At 41.6% G+C, this 13659-nt stretch overlaps 1 long non-coding RNA gene across 1 annotated transcript in view; it reads left to right on the forward strand.

The window, feature by feature from the left end:
* The window catches only part of LOC132249805 (uncharacterized), a 126211-nt gene that overhangs the window by 107407 nt on the left and 5145 nt on the right, over nucleotides 1-13659 (forward strand). The window lies entirely within an intron of this gene.

A 13659-nucleotide genomic window follows, 5' to 3' on the forward strand; every position in this document is an offset into this window, starting at 1 on the left:
GCCACCAGTGCTGCTTTGCATTGGGGGGGCAAGTGCCCCCCATCTGTGTGTGGCAGAGGTGGCTCCTGCTTGTGCCTGAAGTCCTGTTGCACATGCCCCTGGACCTCCGCCCCTTCCCTCCCTCACCGACACAGCTGCTGGGCTGGGGGAGGCATGCATTCAGTCCCCCCAGCCCAGGATCGACCTCAAGAGGCTCTGGGATCTACCGGTCAATCGCGATCAAATGGTTGGTGACCACTGAGCTATAAGCTACCCTAGGACCTTGGGATATGTCATGCCATGCCATCATCTGGGGCAGATGCAAGGAGGGGAAGCCTAGAGACCTCCGCTGAAGCAGAAGCCAGCACAAAGGAGGAAGTCATGGCCAAGTAGGAGTACAGGGACTGCAAATTAACTCAATGTGGTCCAAATGCAGCCCACAGGCTGCCAGATGGAGAGTTCTGGTCTCTATAATGAGCTATCAGAATATTCCCCAAGTTGATCATTTTTGGTGGAATTCTGCTCAATGCCTATACTCTGCCATGAGCAATGATGGTGGGGGGGGGGCGGGCCTTTGGTGTTATCACAGTACAAATAATTTTTTAAAAGAGTTTATTATGGTTGAATGTTTCTGTGGTGATTAAATGGCACCTAAGCCTAGTGTGAGCATCCCTGGACCAGGTTGAATTAAAGCCAGCAATATGTTCGGAAATATCATGCCAGACTACTTCATGGATCTTTCAAACAGAGTCCTTTTAATTTACATAGTGTAGATTCAGACAGATCTTTAATGTGTCTCTTAACACTATGTGCCATCTATAATGAATTAGTCAGATTAGTTTTTAATAGTTTGGGGATTAGGAAGATGAGGCATAATGTGATCACCTGTGAGGTAAAGCAGCTGAAGTTATGGGATGGCTTTTCTTTTTTGTCTCCCTTTTTCTGAGTATCTGCAAATATGAAGGTATTTCAAAATGAAGGCCTTTATATTTTGTGGAGCAAAACAAAGAGATACAGTAACAGCATATGTGAGCTACATTTACCCTGAGGCATTTATCATAAAGTGCGGTTTATTTTTGATTACATCATTCTGACAGCTGTGAATAGGAAAAGTGAATGTACTGGGATTGTTGTCGGGAGCTACCATTTGCTTCTTTTGATATGTATGGGGGGTGGCATTTTTACTTTCTAATATGTATGCTTGTTTTGTTATCTCTCTCATGTATAGATACTTTTTTCAGATGTATATATTGACTAGGAAGCTCATCTAGTTCAATTTCATCTGAACATCAGGGGGGTGGGGAATAGAAAAAAATGGCTCAGCTTTTACAACCAAATTTTTTTCAAACATTAACAAGGAAAAAAGGAAAAGAAAAGGAAAAATCAAAGGCTCTGTTCTTTATATGTACTTGCCTGAAGAGATGCACACAGGTGTGTTTGATGTGCAGATACAATTTTAAATGACCTTCTACAAAGGCCTGGGTGTTCAGAACATGGAAAATCCATCACTTTAAATGGCTGAAAAAGTTCATTATCCTTTTTCTAGTCTCTGCAGAGCATCTTTAAGCTACAGAATGGTAAATAATGTATCAATTTTCTATCGCCACCTATGAGTAAAAATATAGAACTGCAAATCTTTTTTCTGTGAAAAATTGGGAAAACATGTACTGACAATTACAAACCTATCTTTTATATACAATCATATTTCTATCATATTTATTTTGTATTTTTCTGGCCTGTTTGTTTGGTTAATAGGGGCAGATTAATTGACCTGGAGCTAAACCTGTTAATTAAGACTATTATGTTTATTAATATGTATATTATATGATGGTGGTCCTTAAGAGCTTTAACCCTAATTGAAGCTACAGTATGACCAAATGGTGTATAAACATATAGCACATATGCCTATCTAAGGACTGGGCAAGGGAATGCAGTAGTAAAGTAGCCCATGTACACTCTACACTGAGGACACTAGATTGGATGTAATGTAGCTGCCTTAATGGACATGTGCCAGTAATCCCACCTGAGATCACAAGCTCATTGCTGTCTGCTTTTTGACATGCTATGGCAGTTTAGGATGAAGTTGCATGTTACATTTAGGCTATACTAATGGCAAGTCGCTGCACATTAAAGCTCATTAACTCATGCTAAGTGCTTTCTGAGTATCTCCTTTTTATGCCACTTTAGGCAAGGGTTAACCTGGATCACACTACCAAATTAATTTTGGTCTAACTTTATTCTGCTCCATGGAAATAAAATTAGCACTTTGCAGTCCACCAGCATCCCAAAATGCACCACTCCCAGCCGCCCCTCCTTACCCCGACCCCTCTAGTCACAGAGCAGAAATTGCCCACCCCCACCGCCCCATGGTCACATCCAGGTGCAGTTTTTGATGCTACAAGCCACATTCCTGGAACATTAAAATGTGCCCCATGTTGCAAATTTTGCTATGGGGCTATCCTGGTAGCAAACAAAAAATCTCAAAAAAGTGGTGCAGCACATGTGAGAGGAACCTGTGCCAGCAGATATGGAGGCTTGGTAATCCCAGGAGATGCCTTGGCTGCCAACCTGAGCATTTTCACTCTTTTAGTAGTTCCCCAGCTCCTTCAGCATTCCAGGAGCTGGGAGGAGTGGGAAAAGGGCAGTTTCCCTGAAGCAGGGGCTCTTTGCCCCAAACCAATGTTCACATGCAGTGGCAAAAAGTAGTGGCACAAATTTGTGCCACTACTATTTTTGCCACTGCAAACGCATATGCCCCATGTGTCCTGGCTCTTAGCCATGCCCCTCCTCACCAGCCCTTTAGTGGCAAGTTAGAGCTGGGAAGATAAGAAACCCTTAACATGCAACTACATACAGCATATTCTAATTTTAATACCACTTAATATTCCACAGGTTTTGTAATGTGTATCTTCACCCTTACATTGCTTTCCTTTCAGGGTGTAGCGAACCTGGAGGAGGTATGGAGTCCTTCACTGTGTCACACCATAGTGTGGTCTTCTGAACATGTAGACATGCTCTTACAAGTCAACCCTCTCCTGGGGGCTTTGTAGTATATGTGTTGGATGAAACTGCTAACTTAGCTGCCTTATCCCAGAATTGTATGGAATCTGCTCTGAAAATAGACATTTGTTGCTGAGTGTAATGCTAGGAAGGTAGAAAGGAGGAAGGACCATTGGCTATTGAAACTGCAGGAATTTACTTATAGAGTTCAAACAGTAGCTTTTTTATATGTGCCAGGCGTAGTATCATGGCACATTTCTGATGATGGCTTTACCTATTTTGACAAGGTTTGAATTTGGAGTTCTCCAATTTATTTGGCCCCATGGGTTGGATCCAGTCCATAGGGCTTCTTGCAGGCCAGATGACTGTGGCATGCCAGATGGCAGTGGGGTGGTGGCTTGCAGGCCTGGCTACTAGAGCTCCTGCATTGGTGCAGATCCAGAATGGGGGGCAGGCAGTAATCACAGTTGCTCACCCCCACTTCACCTCTCTTGAAGATTAGAATCATCAGTGGTGACCAAGGACCCGGGATTTGGTTGGGGGCAGGTAAGAAGGTAGAGAAGGCAAGCATGGATGGCTTTCACCCTCTGGGTTCTGGAGCCATGACAGTGTAGCTGCTCTGAAATATGCTGTAGGACATAATTTAACCCCTTGTGGGCTGCATGTGACCCAGCAGTTGGAAAATCCTGATTACATCAAGTTAAAAAATTAACATTTGCTGATATCAAGTGTTCAAAAAATGACAGTTCTATTACCTGGAGTTAAGTAAGAATAGAATTGGCTTTATTTTTTCCATAATGAAATAATCTATCATTGAAAATCAAACTTTTCTCGGGCTCAGTTATTTTGAAATGTTGGGGTTTTTTTACAAAAGAAAATGTGGCAGTGCACTTGGAGTGCAGCAGGTGCTTGATTGCGGCAGCCATTTTAAAATACTGGCGGCCTATATGAACGCAGTAGTTTACTGCTCGCAGTCCAGGCAGAAATATTGTCTGGCTGAGCTGCAACAGAAACGTCTTGGAGGTAAGGGCAGGAGCTTATGAGGAAGATTTGCAGATTCCTGGTCCTGGGCATGACCTAAAACTAACTGCACCCTACTTGGAATGGGTGGCCTGGTGAGGCTCCTAGTGGTGTGGGAGCACCCAGGAAATGCCAGATCAGTTACCACCCTGGTGAAAGGCGGGTTGGGGTGCTTTGACCCCTAGCCCCCACAACACTGTGGGTACAAGGGGGCCAGGCACAGCTACATCCACTTGAGCCCAAAGAGGATGTAAGACCCAGGTGGGGCCAGGCATGGCTGCAGCCACCTGAGCCTGCACAGGGGAGGGAAACCCCGAAGTCCCAAAGGAAGGGATAGATGTGTAACCCCAGAGAAGGGGTGGTAGTGAGGGCCCTGAAGAGGGTTGAGTAGGGCTATGGGACAGCTTGAAGGGCAGCACATGGGTCAACCTCCTGGAGAGCAAGTTTAGGGAAGTGTGGAGCCCCAGAAAGGGGAAACAGAGGGCTGGGTGCCCAGTATGTGGGGCCAGGTGCCCAGTGTGTGTTTGTGTAGGTTTATGTAAAGCTGCCCTGGGAGGGGCCAGGCAAGCTTGGCCCAGGTCAGGAACTTGGCTGACCTTTACCCAGGTGAGGGTTGCGGGAGAGGCCCAAGAGACTGTACGTCTGCCACCCAAGGCATGATCTGGATAAAGCATATGGCCTACGGGAGCCGCTCCAAGAGGCAGCAGGGCGGAACAAGTTGTTGATGCGAGAGAGACCTTGTAAGAGGGGGTGGAGTACAAGAGGCCCTAGTGAGAGGAGGACGGAGTGAATTTGTTTGTGAAAGAGGCCTGACAGTGAGGGCTAAGCATGATCTGGCTCCAGGCTAGGAGCATAATGTCACCATGGATGCCATCTGTGAGGCATGGGCTGCAGTGTAGGGGAGGTTTGGAGCCACCGATAGCACCCCTGGCATTGGGGCAGAGAATGGGCAGCTTTCTCGTGTTATACGATCAGTTTATAGAAACAACAATGTCATAGCAGGCAAGACTGGGCAGACTGACCCGTAGAGACAGGTGAGTGAGCCGGTGTGAGACCTGGCCTCGAGAGCTGCCCCCTGTCAAAAGAGAACATGACTTTTTTCAATAAAGTTTTGGGGTACAAATTTCAAATAGTTATCAAAGCTTTGTTTGCAAAGCTGTCTGGATTGTGGCAAGTGAAAGTTATACATTATCATTCAGTGATGCCTGTGAGAGTACTCTAGTAGACAGATTGATTAGAAGATCAAAATTTTTTCTTACAGAAAATTTGAAGAAAGAATAAAATATCTTTCTTCAAACCCGCAGAATAGAGGTAATGTTGAGATTGTGTTTCTATACGTATGCAAAAACCTATCGTCTATATTTATATAATATAAACTACTTATTGTATACTAGTTTAAATGATACCATAAAAGTATGTGGTAGTATAATATGATACGGTGATGTAATAATATAATAAATTACATCATATATCATTATTGTAGTATATATATAATGTGTGTGTGTCTTCACACTCTCTCCATTCTGAAGACTATTATCGTTACGACTATTACTAGTACTACAGCAAAATATTATTCCCTGTTTTTGACCAGTTGAAATTCTCTGAATCCAAATGGCATTTAAATGCGGAGGAGTCAGAAATGGTGTAGTCTTCTGTGCAGAAAGTTAGCTACACATTTTGAATGATGTTGCAATGTAAATAATAATTGAGACTAAATTATTTGGTCTAATGTCTTTGAGCACCTTGTCTGACAAACCTTGAAGAGGAGTGATTTACAGAACTCCGGGGCATCCACCTTCTAAAATCAGAGCCTGTTAAATTGTCTCAGATTGGGTACCTGAAAACAGGTGTCCAAAATGACTTGTTACTTTGAACATTTTAGGCATATCTCTTTAAACACATGCCTTTAGTAAGAGTTGTGTTCCTAAAATTCCCACAGCTAGAAATTGCCTAAGGTTTAAATGGATTACACTGGGTTGAAGTTAGTTAAAATGGATTATACATTAATTTGGGCACGGATTATTAAAACCAGCATAGAAAAAAAGATTGTTGACAAGTTTTCCAGGGAGCACGGACATTCACTGAACAATTGGTCTCACTGAAATTCTCTTTCCTACACTTCAGTTCAGAAAACATGGCTTTATTACTGACTGAGCCAGGTAAAATAAAAACAATATTTGGTGCGATCCCTCAGAAATCTAAAGGACTCTTAAGTCACTTATGTGCTCTTAGAAAATACTTCTCCAGAACTTCAACGACCATAAATCCGCTGCTGTTATTCTTCAAGGCCCGGCTCTGGGAGTTACGTGGTAATGCAAAAAACCTAGGGTTTATTTTCTGAAGGTAGACTGTGTATAGTCTATTTGCACCCCCCCCCCCCAAAAAAAGGAACCTCCAAAGTTTCACCGTGTAAACAACAAAGAAATACCACTCTACAGCCTATCTCATGATTGTGGGGGCAGGCTCACAATTTTTCAAGTTTTGGTGCTTAAAACACTCAGCCGCACTAATTAGCATCAGCCTAGGATCTAACCCGTTGTCCTTTGGGACCATGATGTAAGTAAAGAGCTACTTATAGGCGACTCTTAAGCAAAACAGAATAGCTCAGCACCACTTGAGAGAGCCATGAGCAAATACGGAGTTAATAGAGGGGGCTTTCTGCGTGCTTATAACTGCATCAGAATAAGTTGAAATTTCAAATTGAGAAAGATAAGCCTAAGCTAGTCTTCTGGGAAGAGATGAGTTATGAGGCCCTCCTCTTCCTCCGTGGTTTAATGAGTGTATGTCGTCTGTCTGTCTAGCCCACTCTCTTGTCTTTTCTGTATGTGTGTGGGACGCTGTCTCTCTCTGTAATGTGGAACTGGTTCCGATGACTTTCAGGTCCGTTAGTACTTTTCTCTCTTCCCGACTCTTTGGCATTATCGAGGGGTGCTGACCAGATCCACTTCAGCAGATGACTTGCCTATTATAAGAATCATCTGAGTAGCAATCCTATCCTGTCAAAAGGGCTCCTTCTTTTAGCAGTACCTAATTAAGAAAGCCCTTGGGAAGACAGGGCTTATAGGTACATGAAGCAATTTGCTAAGCGACAAGATGTTTGTCTTGCTTTTTAGGTCAAAATATGTTCTGGGGGAGGGTGGCTTTTATATATAGCTCCCCTCCAGTGAACCATGGTTTGCTTTCTACAACAGCAACAGATGTACTTGTTGCTGCAACCAAGTATAAAGGTTTCTTTTCCTTAGTTTATTTAGCATTTGGCTTAACGATCCTGTTTGATAAATATCTTCAAAGCATTCACTTTCTGCACAAGATGAAAACAAGAATGCAAAGCCCTGTGAACTCCCAAGTGAAAGGCCAGGTTTCCAGTACATGCAAGGATATAGCTGTAATCAAGACCATGACTTCTTCCGACACTGCGATGAAACTTTTCTAGTCTGACTGCAGTATACTACTTTAACCCCAGGTTGTCCTTCTTTGCTATAGCTATACAAAAAAAAATCCATCTGTTTTAGTCCCTAGAATGAGCACATGCTTTTTTGTCCAAGGCCAACAAAGTGTTTTAGAAACATAGAGCGTTCCAAACCATGCCAGAAGCATCACTTGCGAAACAGGGAGTCTCACCCTATACCTGGGAGGCAGATAAACACTATTATACTAATTTCACAGATGGGTAAACTTGAGCACAGAGAGGTGAAGGGCTATATCCAACTTGGTGCGATGCTCTGGTGTGTGAGGGCCCCACAACTCTTTTTGCCCAGCATGAAAGCTGCAGGGCAAGACCTCTCCAATAAAATACGGAGGAAGAAGGGCTGTAAATGCACTTAGCCGTATGTCATGTGCACAAAGCAGAGTGGTTTACCACCTCGAGGATGTGCCCATCCCTCCAGCTGACCGGCATGTATATTGGCACCTTCAATATATGCTGTCCGAAAAAGAAGTTTGCCTCAAAGCACTCTAACTTTGTTTCATCTGTCTCTGCTCCCCTCCTTCCTGCTTCCCAGGCTGACAAAACTCTCAGAATAGAAGTCACCTTGGCCGCATCCCTTTTTTTCCTTTGCAATGGCAACCACAGCAGAATTAGCCACAGCTCTCTCTTGCACCCAAGGCTCTGCAATTAATCAATGGACAAAAAGATCTAGAGGTCCAGACACCCAGTTCTGCCATGTTTTAGCCATTCTCTCTCTCTCTTTCCCAAATAGAAAAATGCACAAGTTTTACATTTTTTACATTGTTTGCAAAAAATGTAAAAAATCAAGTTTTGCAATTTGCAAAGTTCTACATTTTGCAGCAAAAAGTCTTTTTGCAAAAATCTACTTGGTCTAATAAAAGATATCACCTCTACCACGAGTCCTGGCAAGTTTTACATAACTTTTTGAATGCTCCCCAGAGGAGACGGAGCACTGTTGAACTTTAAAAGTGAACCTTGGCCCCACGTACTATTTCTCAAAGCAAAAGCTAGCTGGGTCTGACCTCACTTTTTTCACTTTGCACAATGCAAAATTTTTAATTGCCTCGTGAAGAGCGGGTGGCAGCTGACAATTGTTTTATTCAGACTCACGGAGCTGATAATGCTCTGTCCACGACTCTGAGGGTGCTAATGATTCGTGAGCTGATGTTTCCTCACACTCGATTGTGCACAGTATACTTCATAATTTGAGCTTGTCATTTTCCTTCTGTGGGGAAAAAATGCTTTTCTTTTCATGGTAGACTTCTCTATAAGTGTGTAATTATATCTTGATGTTCCTCATGGTTTGCGCCTTGATCAACCAATTGAGAAACTCTTTTTAATAAATTTTTATAAAATATTTTTTTCTTTAATTTTTTCCCTATATAACGCTCTTTTTTCTAGATGCTGCTTCAAATATATCTACAGTTTACAGAAGCTCTGGTCATTTCCATGATTGCAAGACCTGGATGGAAATGAGACTGTTTAGACTTCAGTACTTAATTCATAGGCTGTACTATTCTCTGTCTACTAAACCCACCAACCTGATAGCTAATCCACACAGCCAAAGTTTTAATCTATTTGGGGTCTAGTAAAGGCAGTTGGGTTCTGCATGGGCACGAATATCCACTTGTGTGGATCCGATTACAGAAGCAGAATTTGTGGGGCAATACACTGCTATGGAGTATTCAGCCCACGTGTATGAGCCAAGTGATCTTTTTGTGATGTAGATGCCATTTTTTGTGTCTGGTGCTCATTTCAGGTGCCTGCTATAACAGACAACATGCAAATATTTAACTGGCAATGCAAATTACATTTTAACTGGCCAAATGGTAGGATTTCTGCAAACTGCAAGTTACAGGTACAAGCATATGCACCTAGCATATCCTAGGTTGATGCCCTTTAATAATCTTGTCCTAAATGGTATCGTTGAGTGGCAAGTTACTGTATTAATAATGGTCACAAAGCACTCATTAATAGACTGTTGGTGCATGACCTGGATGAATTATGAGGCTGATGCACACCTTGAACTGCTTGTTAGCCTGCTTAACAAAATAGTTGTACTGAGCTGAATGCACCTGATCTTGTCTGGTCTTTGAAATAAAGCAGTCTTGGGCAGGGCAAGTACTTAGATGAGACACTATCCTGGAAACCTGAGCACTGAAGGCACAAATTAAGATGCTGCAATCTGCAATGTGCACAGTCTCTCAATCCTGTTAGGAGCTGAGTATTGTATGTGTGTGCATGTGTCTCCTCAAAACATAATCTGAAGATGCCCAGCGAAATGATGGAAGATACTGCATACATTTTAGGAAGGTGAACAAGGACTACTGAACATGCTCAGCTGTGTTGGGTGTACCTCACAGCAGGAAACGTATCTGTTCACTCTTCCTTCTTTATAGGCTGAGCAATAAGACCTAGAGTGGAGGTGTCCTGTTTCCCTTTCATGGGACCAATATACTAGGAGTCCTCAAGGACTGTGCTGATCCTAGAATTATCCATTGCTATTGGAGTGAGGGTCATTGTTGATATTGTTAGCCCAAATTTAAAATCCAACTAATAGATGTCATAGCTTTTTTAGGGTTGGAAAGGACCTCAGTAGATCATTGAGTCTGACCCCCTGCCCTGGGCAGGAAAGACCACTGGGGTCAGCTGGCCTAATGATAGGAATGCCTTCTTTTCTGGTACAAAACGCTTGAACACCATGACAGAGTCTGAGCCCCTTAGAGGGCACTGAGCTCCTGCCCTATGGAAATCAGGTTGCTTTAGCAAGGTTCATGCGAGGTACCCACAATTTCTTGGCACTTTTGCATTTCAAAGAACTATGGTCAGGGTCCCCTGGGGTGGGCTTGTAGTGCAGTGTTGTGAAAGGCAACCCCTGTCCAAAAACATGCAATCTAAATAGATAAAACTTGAAAAGCACATGAAGTTTAAGTGCCTTGCCCAAGATCACCCAAGTCCCCTGAGTCCCAGTTCTGAGTCTTAATCACAAAATCATCCTTCTTCTTCTGCAGCATGAATATTAATTCACTCCTCAGCTCTACCTCAGTGACATTTCCCTGCCTGTCTGGTCTTGAAATAATAGAGTAAAAGAAGAAATCAGTAAAACAAAATACTTCTGAGGCATCACAAAACTTTCAGTGGTGTGTTCTTTGAGAGACCCGTGACCGTCTTTATCAGTAGCAAAATCAGCAGTGAATGTATAACAGATACCCCTTTCTTTGACAAGTTTATGCTGCTAGAAATCAGTCATGCAAAATACCATTCAGCACCAGCTGGTTTGATTCAGCAGAGCTGACCAGTTTCCTTTCAGAGGTGAGCTGAAAACTTAAAAATGAAAAGAGATAAAGGTTATAAAATCCCAATCTTTTACTGGAACCCTTGTGTAGATTTAATTATAGAGATGTGCTTAAGAATTGTATACTCTCAATTCTCCCTACATTTATCTCTCTTACTAAAATGGACTACATTATTTTACAGCAACAACCCAAAATATGGAGATTTCAAAATACCGCTAGTGCAAGTTTGGTGCAAGTGCTAGTAGTTTTTAATAAGACATACAAATAAATGCTTGACTTCATGCCTATGGAATTGTGTTTCTCTTATTTATAGCTAAGGTTATCACTAGTAGATTGAAAAATGCTAAGACCAAAAGAAGCCATTATATATATCTAATCTTTCTGTTGCAGCCAGTTGAAAGAACATTGCCCAGTAATTTTTGCACCAAGCCCATAACTTCTGTTTGATATATAGTGTACCTATTTGGAAAGTCATTCCTGTCTCTGCTTAAAGACTCCAAGTGGTAGGGAATCCTTCACATACCTAGGCCAGCATCTCCCATGATTATTTACTTAAAACAGCGTGAATTTATCACTTCAGCATCCAATCGTCAGTAAAAGGCTGCCTACTATCATAAAGATCTCTTTTTATGTACTTCAGGACCATGAGTGATCTTCTGTTCAATGTATTTGGAGCTTCATTAGCCTTTTACTAGAAGATGAAACTTTGACTAATTACTGAAGCTCTTTTGGAGCCTTTTAAAACGTCAGCTTAAAAAAAAAATAAAAATCAAGTGGACAGAATTTCACGAATTAGTAAGATTTGTAGATTTTGGTTGGCATTTTTTTAATATATTCCCTTATGCCTTTAATGTGAAACTGAAAGGAGCAGGTTAAACTTTGATGCGCCCAAGGTATGAGGATGACACAGATCATTGCATATGAACAATCTACATTCATAAAAATGAGTGAAATGATACTTTCATAAAGGTGTATCTAAGAGAAGAAGTATTGAAATTGCAGTCCATAAATGGGGACTTGTACATTTTGAGCCAGTAGTGGGGAAATAGCCTTTGAACCTAATTAAAACTGCAGCTACGATACAAGGTGCTCTATAGGTAATTAGCCATGCTCTATAGGTGACTGTAAAACTTATCAGTGAGGCAGACAATGTGAGTGTTAACCAGCCACTTCTTCGGAGAGAAGGAAGGACACAACAGACAGAGGCCAAAACGTTTTAAATAGGGAAGAGGATGTATTTGATTGCTCCTTCTGCCATAACCTACAGGTTACGAATTTTGAATCCCACAGATCAAACTGAGAAGAGATTTGGGATGTAAATTTTAAAGAGTATCTGCAGCTGAGTTTTTGCTTGCATTATGGATACTGTTTAGCTAGTTTTCAGTAATATCTCCTGTGTAATCTATGGTAATATCATTTTCTATGCTGCTCCTCTTTTTTCACCTGGCTTTGCACACATGGCAAATTAATCCTATTTGCTACTTCTTCCCCTAGTTAACACACAGGCAACATCAATTGAAAACCTCTGAAAGAAATGAAGTGCTAAGTGAAATTAGTTGAAGAGTGTTCAACAAATTTTCTTTTTTTTTTAATTAAATGACTGTCTGACTGATTGTGATGCAAGACTGATTGTGGTGCAAGAAAAATACTTTATGAAATAGTCTTTGAAATGCTTTCCAGAAAAGAAGTGTTGCCATCAGTTAAAGTTCTGACCAGCTCTAATGTTAACATAATATTTGAGAGCAAAGCAGCATTCCCTACACTTTTAATTTACAAGTCAATTATCCTATCTTTGAGTAGTTTCATAGCTGCTTAACTTTCTGCACACGAGCAGTACTGGCCCATGGTACTATCTACCACCCTAAGTCTACTTTTCACATGTATGCAGTTCATGCCTGCGGAGCTGTGGGATCAGGGCCTGATTCTGAAGTTCGTGGGAGACTTAATGACTTTAGGGTCCTTTGGCTTGGGTCCTAATGCCTTTGTGCAAAGCAAGAGGTGAGCTCTTCAGACATATTAGTCAAGCACTTTTGCGGACATGGATTGGAATAGCTGAAGTGGTGTTCACTTGAAAGTTGTTCACATCAAGACTGACAATATCTATATGGTATATCGTTCCTCTGTGAGGGAGATTCCATAAATCAGTATTACACGGTCCTTGAAAACTTCTGGCATGCTGAGTCCATGAAAGGGAAACAGGTCACCTTCACTGTGGTTTAGGTCTTATTGCTCAGCCTATAAACAATAAGGTGTGGCATAGCACTATGCAGAAAGTTCTAATAAATGTCTAAAGAAAGCACATAGTTAATTTGCAGGATGCCTTAAAGCTCAAAATGGAATCAGAAACCCATGACCCTATTATCAAAGGTGAGAAGTAGATAATGAGATTCTAAATAAGGCTCTGAATAAATGAAAGATTTCTCTCAATTACAAATGAATACATGCTTAGTATTATTTCAGCCCCCTTGTATCACTTTTGGTAGCACCCTCTGTCTTCATCAAAAACATCAACAATGAGGGTTAAGGGAATATTTTTCTTTTCACTCTTCTCAAAATCATTAAAAAAAAAGAAATATTTATCAAAAAAAATAAATTATTAGGGTCAGCTGAAATCCATGTAGTGCATTTCATTTTTGTCCCTCTGAAGCTAACCACCATTTAAGACCAGATGCTTCAATTCTGACACAAGACTTCAAGGTGTGGGAGCTGTGGGGATAGTAGAGTTGAGCCCTGGAGAACATCGGTGCTGGGGGTTTGAAATATGGGGAAATAAAAGCTAATTTTTTGCAAAATTTACTATTGTTTTTCATCTCATTGTGGTTAAATTGGATTGTATTAATCATGGTCTCAACTGGGACTGGATTTTTATTCCATTACCTGGACTAGCTGTTAATCCCATTCTCCCTCAAGGTGAAC

The sequence above is a fragment of the Alligator mississippiensis genome, chromosome 4 (assembly GCF_030867095.1).
Source record: "Alligator mississippiensis isolate rAllMis1 chromosome 4, rAllMis1, whole genome shotgun sequence".
Lineage (NCBI taxonomy): Eukaryota > Metazoa > Chordata > Crocodylia > Alligatoridae > Alligator > Alligator mississippiensis.